Source organism: Halichoeres trimaculatus, unplaced genomic scaffold, assembly GCF_033239565.1.
Source record: "Halichoeres trimaculatus isolate MK-OKI-2021-1 unplaced genomic scaffold, fHalTri1.1 fHalTri1_scaffold_4, whole genome shotgun sequence".
NCBI classification, from domain to species: Eukaryota; Metazoa; Chordata; class Actinopteri; order Labriformes; family Labridae; genus Halichoeres; species Halichoeres trimaculatus.
Window position 1 is genome coordinate 9,978,310 of NW_027437182.1, and position 10,110 is coordinate 9,988,419.

The following is a 10,110-nucleotide window of genomic DNA, read 5'->3' on the forward strand; positions in this document are numbered from 1 at the left end:
TTTTATTGATAGACTCTCAAGTTTTAAAAGACCACTGCAGAATAACTGCTGCATGTGGGTTGGAATAGACATTGGCACAAACAGTTAAGCTCTTGTGTTATAGAGTGATACAGCCCGAGCTAAAAGCAAATTAGCCTTTAGTATTTAGAAAGAAATCAATGCCAATATAGTAGGAATGATATAGGAAAATGCTGCAGGCATGCAATTTAGCTACTAAGCCAAACTCTAGCCCAGGCTGAAGTATTTCATAGAAAAGTTGGGGTAAATTACAAGAAAAATATTTTTTTTAAAAACAAGCAACAATTTAAATTAAGATTTTTAGGAAATAACAAGGGTTTAAAATGTTAAAAATATGCTAGTAAGCAAAATATTTAAAACTATTACAATACAAACCCAACAGACAAACTGAACAGAGTATATTACAGTTACCTGTTTTGACTCTGAACCAGTCCTTGGCCGGACTGGGGCAGTGTTCTCCCTGTCCACTCACGCTCACTTTGTAGCTCTCTCCACACTGCAGAGAGCTGATGTTGCAGGAAGAGCCATTGGTGGAGCACATCTGCTTGTCTGCTATGTTAAAGGCATCAGCTGAGGCGTTATAGTAAAGGATGCCACTGCCTGGTGTCCATGACACTATAGCAGTGTTGGTGTCACAGTCCACAGAAGTGTTCAAACCACTGTGGGGACAAGGGCCTGGACAGACGGAGAAAAGGAGGGAAAATTTACCACACTGACAAATGTAAACAAGGAAACTGAACAATTTTATTTCCCCAGAGCAAAACTATTTCCCTAATTACGGGATGGCCAACCTGCAGCTTGTGGGCCGCATGTGGCTCTTTGCCTTTCAGTATATATATAGTTATGAGTAGTGGTGCTGATTAATTTGAAATATTGATATGTTGATTAATTCTTGGGTGATGAGATTGATACTTAAGTTTCAGTTTCTTTTCTCTACATGTGTTCCCCTCAATTGCCCATGTGCTCATAGTTATGTATCTAGATAAATAGATAGATAGATGGATAGATAGATAGATAGATAGATAGATAGATAGATAGATAGATAGATAGATAGATAGATAGATAGATAGATAGATAGATAGATAGATAGATAGATAGATAGATAGATAGATAGATAGATAGATAGATAGATAGATAGATAGATAGATAGATAGATGGAACTTTGTCTCTTCTGCAGTAAAAACAGAAATTTTGATTTAAACACACCTATAAACACAATAAATCTCGCTTTGAAAATTGGAGATGTACTGATTTTTAATTCAAGTCATTTCGTTTATGTTTGAGAGGAAGTGTGTTTGTAAGACCACGTGTGTGATGTGGCTCTTTGTAGTACCACAGTAATTTTTGTGGCTCTTGGTCTCGGACTGGTTGGCCACCCCTGCCCTAATTTAATGTTCAACACAGGAACATTAACATGCTGTGTCTCTGTATTTGTAATGGATGTCATCAAAACTTTACTGACAGGCTTTTATATTACTCCTTCATCCTGATACTCATTTTCACACTTAGGAGATCTGACTGCACCTTTAATATGCAGAATTTAGTCCTGTTACCTGTTGTGACAAAGACGGTCTTGCTGGGCAAACTGACACAGGTTTCATGGCGAGCCACCACTGTGATGGAATAGGTCTGTCCACACGCCAAGTCGAGGAAATAACAGTTGGTGTCCTTGTTGCCACATTCAGCGTTGTGCCCCAGGCTGCCCCGTGCATAGACAGTATAATTTGTGGCTCCGTTTGATGTGTCCCAGGTGACTGAGGTGATACCTGTCAGGCAGTCAACACTTGCCACGGGGTGGGCAGGAACACAAGGAGCTGGTGGAGATAGAGAATAAGGTAGATCAGATCTTAGATCGGTTAAAGACTGGTGAAAAAGGTTTTACTTACACATATTACAAAGAACCTCAAACGTCAGAAGTATCTGTTTATTAGTCTTAGTTTTATTAATTTTACCTGTTTTTAATTGTGTTTGTGCAAAAGCTGCATCACTGCTGCACGTATCTGTGTGACCAACCACACTGATGGTGTACGTCTCTCCACACGTCAGCTGGTCGAAGGTGCAGTTGGAGCCGGTGGAGTTGCATTTAGTGACCATTCCTCTGCTGTTGACTGCAGACACCACCTGGGTCTGGTCTGGCCCTGAATTACTCCAGGTCACCAACGCCATGTTTGTGCTGCACTGCAGATTCACACTCACTCCTACTGGTTTACAGGGGGCTGGGAATTAAAGATATGATGTAAGAACTGGACTGGACAGCACAACAGAGAGCCCTATGACACTAAGTATCATTTTTCAACCTCTTTAGCAACAGTTACAAAAGTATTTCATATTATCCTTTGTTATCAGAATTAGCTCGATTTTAAACACTTTATCCTTCTTATGGCATTGAGCAGTTTGTGTACCGTTCATATTCAAGAAATCCTTTCTGCTTAAGCTACCTGATATCATGGTATAGTCAGAGCCTTCAATGATGCCGCAGTCGACTGATGACGTCGTAACGACAATGCTGTAGTTGAGTCCACATTTCAGGTTCTGGATAGTGCAGTTCGTAGTAAGAGCATCGCAGCTCAAGCGGCTTTCATCACTGCCAATGGCAAGTGCAGTGTAAGTGCCAGTGTCCACAACAGTTGCTCTCCACTGCACTGCAAATGAGTTGGCTGCACAGTCTGGGATTGCGATCACATGATCAGGCAGACAGGGAGCTGTAGGAAGAGGGAAGAGGGAAGATTTGTTGGTTTTAAGCATCAAAACAAATAGGGGCATTCAATGAGTGAGCCTGACGTTAATTACCAGAGTCAAAACTCAAGGATTCTCCTAAGCTGCTGTTGCATGTCGCACTGGAGGCGATGATAACAGCTGTATAACGGTGTCCACAATCAAGCTTCACTGCACAACTGGTGGTGTTGGAAGTACAGGACACAACGTGGCCATGAGTGCCGGTCACTGTCACAGTGTAGGAGATGGCAAGGGCGCTGGGAGCCCAGGTCAGATTTCCCAAGTTGGTGCCACATTCAGCCCTTACGGTCAGGTTGGTTGGAGGACATGGAGCTGGCAGGAAGAAAAGTAAAAGTAAATCACTCTTTTTTAAGTTAAATGCATCTTGACTCTTCTGTCTGAAATAAAACATCCAGGAACTGGGTGAAAAAAATAGGTTTATCAAATATTTTAAGACAAAAAGTCATACCTTTACTTATTAAGTCTCTTAAATGGTAAAAGTCGCTGCTTGCATCGAGTTTTACCACTGAGTTGAATATTTTAGGGTCACCAACTCTTATCTATCTAACATACCTTTGTTTAGGATGCTAACTGGGTCCCTGGTTGGTTTTACTATACTTCTGATGTTTTATGGTCCATGTCTTAAACCACTTTCCATATTTACCTGTTTCTGTCTGAATGGGCACACTAAGGTTACTGGTGCACTCGTCGTCCCTGGCAGCAACTGACAGCGTGTAGGATTCACCACACTGTAGCCCGGTAAGCACATGAGACGTCCGTGTTGTGTTGAACTTTGTTGGGGCCCACCCATCTCTTTGAGCGTGGAGAAAGTAACCCACACCAGTCTCTGGACTCGGGTCCCAGGTTACCGTGATGTCATTGTTGCTGCAATTTGGCATTCCAGCCACTCCAGATGGTGGGCAAATAACTGGGAACACAAGAGAAGCATGGCGCAAAGGTGGTATTTAGCTAACATTGCTAAATTATATAGAATCAATTCTTTGACAGAAAAGAGGAAGATGGTTGATAAATGATTTGTCAACTGCTGATAAACTCTCCTACCTGACTGGAAAACAAAAGGCCTACTAGGTTCACTCATGCAGCCTCTTTCAATGGTGACCACTGTGACATTTATCGTCTCTCCACAGAGGAGGTCTATGAGGGAGCAGTTTGTCCAGCTGGAGGAGCAGGTGTAGTTAGGTTCACCCAAAGCAAAAGGAACTGCTGTGGCCACAAAGAGATCTGATTGCAATGGAGCATCCCAGGTTACAAGGCCGATGTTGCCGATACACTGAAGTGACACATGAACATTGGTGGGAGGGCAGGGACCTGAATGAAATCGAGAACATTGGGAGTTAAGAAGAAAGTTAAGTGGAGTGAGTAAAACACATAGATAGAGGTAACTCAAAGGTAAAGATTACTCTTGGCAGCACAAACGAAACAATTGTGACACATGAAACAACACATTTATCAATGTCTAGAATCTACAAATACCTGAGCATAAAACCTTCATCCCTTTTAGAAAGTCATGAATACAATACCTCCCCAGTTTCTCCTCACCTGCAACATAGCTGATTGGGTAGCTTTCGAAGCCTTTGCAGACATCAGAGTAAGGTGTGACCATAATGATGTAGGTCTCAGCACAGTGCATGTTGGGTAGATAACACCTTGTGTCATTTGTGGAGCACATTTTGACATCCCCATCTCTACCATTGGCCACCACTTTGTAGTTAACTGAACCGTGACTTGGATCCCAGCTTACCACAGCTGTATTGTTCTCACACATGAGGGTAGCACTGAGATTCATGGGAGCACAGGGGGCTGATAAAAAAAGAAGAGACAATATATTTCTTTTAATAAAAATGATATAAAAATATTTTTGAGAAAAAACTTTTTAAACAGGCTTACAATTTGATTTACAAAATGAAAATAAAAGAGAAATTCTCCTACCTGTCTGTATTTTTGTAACACCGGGCACACTGCTGTTACAGTGATTAGCCACAGCTATCACTTCCACATTATACATGTGACCACAGAGCAGTGAGGGCAGGGAGCAGTCTGTGTAATTGGTGTTGCAGGAGGCCATGTGGTCTTCAGAGTAGATGTTGGCGTAGAAACTCTTTCTTCCCAAAGTCTCGTCCCAGCTCAGGAAGGTGATGCCTGTGTCACAGGCGTACAGGTACTCCACATTTGCAGGGGTGCAGGGTGCTGGGCAGGAGAAGTAAACAGTTTGATTACATCAAACCTCTTGGAAACATTATCTCTAATTATAAAAGAGTGAAACTGATGGTGATCACAAGGCTGAAAAAATAGTGTTGATCTCATGGTGTTATCAGTGTGATTATTGTCCTCAATGCTGCCAATAAGGCAGAGTCAGACTTTGTCAGATGAAGCACTAACTTCAAGAGAAACAACATTTTCAGATAATTTATCTTAGGACAAATTAAAAAAAAACTGGAAGTCTTGGTTACCAAATCATCAACAACGGACAGAAATCTGATTTTTTTTCAACAAAAATGTGCTACTTTTTATCCCGTTCTCATAAAGTCATTCCACATCCATGACAAGTCAAGCCTTGGATTAGAAAAGAAGAATTAAAAAGTCATGTAACTATCACTTTTTTAAGATCCCACTGCCAAAAGAAAAAAAAGAAAAAAAATCTGACAAAAACTGTAGCCTGTAAAATAATGAGCTACATAATAACTTACATGTGACAATCTGAAAAGTAGAGCTGGGTTCACTTGAACACAGGTGTCCTTGTGCTACAGCCTGCACGGTGTAAGTGTGTCCACACATCAGGTCATCCAGGACACACTCGTTGAGAGTGGAAGAGTCACAGGATGTCTGGTGTCCGAGGCTGGAGATAGCACTGACGGTGACGTTAATGGCGTCATCGTCCTTGAGCCAGGTAACCACAGCATGGTTTGAGACACAATCCAGGGAATGGTCCAGGATCACCGGAGCGCAGGGGGCTGGGCAAAGGAAACAAAAAACATTCCCGATTTATTTTGCAGGAAAAATATTTAGCAGTATACAACAGCTTGGTAATGCTAATTTGATTTATGCCTTATATCTTTTCAGACTCATACAATCTGCTTCTCTACCAAAGTCAGCTAAGTCTCTGAGTTTTTTTTACCTGTTGTTATATTGGTTTTGGTCATTAATGAGCTGTTGCATTTTCCATCTCCAGCCAGTACAGTCACCATGTAGTCCTCCCCACACTGCAGCTGACTCAGTTTACAGGACACTCCTTTGGAACTGCAGGAGTCCGTGTGCCCGTTTGCCTCAGCAAGGACGGTGTAGTCATGTCCTCCAGAACTGGGCCACCAGCTCACTGTCGCTTCACCAGTGGAGCAGTCCAGGGTAGCACCCACATTTGAAGGGTCACAGGGTGCTTTGGGAGGAAAGAAAACAGAGCACTTTGACTATGTTTATATCAAAGCTTGATATTTTCTTTATCTATGTAACAAAAAGGTGAGAGAAAGCAACAGTTTTGGCCTGATACTAACCACAGCATCAACTTGTCTTGGTTTGCACTGGGGTAAATTCTAATGATTGCCTACCCATGCATTACAGTAAGCATATAGGTAAGTCTACATCTGTGCAGTCAAATATAACATGCGGAGTCCCCCAAGGCTCCATCCTGGTGCTTCTTCTGTTTAACATTTATATGCTCCCACTGGCTCAGATTATAGAAAACAACAAAGTCAGTTACCATAATTATGCTGACAACACACATTTATGTGTCACGATGTCACTAGACTATCATGGTTGCATACAGGCCCTGGGTAAATGTATTGAAGATAAAACTGAGGTCATCCTTTTTAGAGCCACATTAGAGAAGTTTTAAGTCAGTGAAGAGCTCCAGATGTTCAAGTTAAAAACCACTGACCATGCCAGAAATCTGGGTGTGATCATGGACTCAGATCTAAATTTTAACAAACACATTAAGAAAGTTACGAAGTCAACCTACTATCACTTAAAGACTGTGTCGCGGATTAAAGGACTGATGTGTCAGTTTCACATCAACATCTTTAAATATCTATGATATCAGTGCAAAAGAAAAAAAAAACTTGTGGAGACAATGTGGAGCTTTTTTGTTTGAAGGGACACTGGCAGAGTATCATTTTTATTACATGATGTAGACTATGTTTTTAATGTGTGTATGAGAGAATAAACTTCTAAAATCTCGAAGTAGTAGTTAAAATGTTTGTACCATATTACTTTTAATATTTAATCAAAATATTAAATTTGTTGTCTAATCAAAAAAGAATTTGATCTACAATCTACATTCTACAATAGAAGCTTTAAAAAACTTTAACAACACAAAAAAACATTTTGAAATTTTGGTTACTCATCTTTTATGCTGTGATACAGATATTGCTGTTTTTATTTCAGAAATGTGTTTTGTAGCCTTCAACCCCTGGTTGCTTCTTAATGTGCTGTTTTAAAATCATTCATTGTTTATTCAAATATGTTTACTTTAAAAACGTTAATTACTTGAGATAGATATCTAGGCAATTTTCAGACAGAGATATGAAGAAATAGTGTGACAGAATTAAAAAAATGACTATAGACTTACCTGTCATTGCTGAAATCGTGGCACTCTTGGAGCTGTTACACCTGTCGTTTACAGCCATCACACTGAACGTGTACATCTGAGCACACTGCAGGTCATGGAAGACGCAACTCTCATTAGTGGAAGTGTAGGAAGAGAAAAAACCTCCAGCTCCCTCCAGCATGGCGAGGTAGGACGCAGCACCAGATGTTACATTCCAAGACGCCTTTAATGTGTTGGTAGCACACTCTACAAAGCCTGTGACGCCTTCAGGAACACAAGGAACTAAGAGAGGAAAGGAGGTACATGAGAAGGGAGGAAAAGGAGGGGAACATTATGAAATCCTGTCCTTTCATTTACCTACTTACCAGAATTAACTATTTTTGTTTCGCTGCTGTGTCCGTCACACATGTTGCTCAAGGCTTTCACTGTCACATTGTACTGTTGCCCACACTGTAGATTAGTCAGAGTGCATCTTGACTCCTCTGTCGTGCACTGTAGTGTAGTTCCATCTCTAGACACGGCGGTGGCGCTGTAGTTTGCTGGCATGGATCCAGGCATCCAGGTAATGGTCAGTGTGTTGGTGCTGCAGTCCACAGTGTTCAGCACATTCTGAATGGCACATGGAGCTGAACAAGAGTAAGAGTTGGTCTCAGTAATACAAACACGAGAAGTAGTTAGAAATAGATAAAAATTCAAAAACCATTATAGAGACTAAAAACATAAAAATAGAATATTTTCTGTTGAATGTTTCAAACTATTTGAGTATTTTTGTGACCACTAGGGGGCAGAAGAGCGCCATAGTTTAAATGTAAATACACAGAATCAAAGTCTTGAATATTGCTTAGGAAAAATCCATGCACTTGCACTTAAAAATAAGTTAACTGCACTCCTCATACTCAAAACATTAAAAAAAACTCTAAGGTTATTGCATCAACTGTAAGAATTAAGTGTATTGACATTAACCCATTTGAAGACTTTAGAAGGACAGATTGAAAATGAGCAAGCATGGCTGAGAGGTTCATTTGAGTCATAAGCAAATATTAACTGGAATAATCAGCAAACAATGTTTAAAGGGAAAATTTTGAAGAGGCCAAGACTTCTCACCAGTTGTAAGCACGACTGGGTCACTGTCAGGACTTTGACAGTCGCCATCTGATGCCGACACAGTGAAAGTGTACTTCTTTCCACAGTGTAGACCATACAACTTGCAACCAAGGTTCATCCCTGCATCACAGGTCACAAGGTGTCCATCTGCACTTATCGCCTTCCCAGTATAGGACACTGCATTAGGGCTGCTGTTCCAGGTTAACATGGCAGAGTCATTGGCACAGTTCACTGAGGCGTTGAACTGAGAGGGAGGGCAAGGCACTGCAGAGGGAGGACAGATAGAGAGCTTTAGTATGACATTGGGATATACATAGAACTCTGCTTTTAAAAACCTTCTCCTTATTGTCTTTACCTGTCCGTAGTATCCGAGGAGAGCTCTCATTACTGGTGCAGTTGTGGTTCACAGCAGTCACTCCCACGCTGTAAACCTGGCTGCACATCAGGCCATCCATCCAGCAGGATGTCCCGTTGGAAGAGCAAAGCAATTTCTTCCCATCTTTGTCCACTGCAGCTGCTTGGTACCAAAGAGAACCAGGGCTTTGTGGCCAAGACACCAGCACAGAACTCTGGCCACAGCTTCTGTTTGCCATCACACTGGTGGGCACACATGGAACTAATGGAAAATAAAAAATCCTTAATCAGCTAAGCACGACCATGTAACTCAAAAACCAATATACTTTCCAAGCATGTTCAAATTTGCACATTTGTCCAAAACATAACTGAAAATAACGACAATATAAGGACAATGATTTTCTAAGAGAAGAAAAATGTCACAGTGTGCTCTTACTTTGCCCAATAGGCAGTATGGAAGGTTCACTGACACAGGTGCCATTATAGGACGTCACTTTCACTGTGTAATCCTTTCCACACTCAAGCGTGTCGATCTTCAGTGCAGGCTCTGCAGTGCTATAGGTCATACTCTTGTCACTGGTAGTGAGAAGTGTCATGAAGCCCTCTGCTTTACTTGAAGTGTTCCAGCCGATGGTGAGCTCTCCTGACAGACAGTCTAAGTCGGCCCTCAGCTTGGGTCCACAAGGAACTGGAAAGGAGAAGAGACAGGCGATTATTTAAAAGTGGCATAAAAACTAATTCATAAAACCCATCTTTTTCCATCCTCTTAGGTTTCATGGGTTTATTTATACCTCCGGAGGTTGTGTTTTTGGGAGAGTTTGTCTGTTTGTTTGTCTGTGAACAATAAAACTCAAAAAGTAACAAACGGCTCTTGATGAAATTTTCAGGAAAAGTTCAAAATGGGTTAAGGAATCCAGGATGCACTTTTTTTCTTAAGGATTCTTTATCATTGTGAGATAGGGCTTTTTTCACCATATGTGTATATAACCACGATGAATGGTCTGATTGCTTTGCAAAACAATAAAAGACAAGGTCACCATAATTTATGACAGATGTAAAAGTAGGATCCAGATCCTGACAATATTCTGGATACTAACATCTGGAATATGTAATATGTACTGGCTCATCATAATTTTCAACACTGTCAGGAAACAAATTATACAAATCTGCAACTAACACCAAATTGTATCAGACAGTCTGCTGAAAGGGAGTATAACATTAAAGTAAGACTAAAGTGTTGCGTGACAATCTCAACATGCTTGGCAGAGATATGTACTCTCTGAGTGCTTTTCCAGTCAAGTCTTTGCTGTAGGGGAAAATAATGTACAGTTTGGCCTGAGGGTGGCACCAAATCCTTC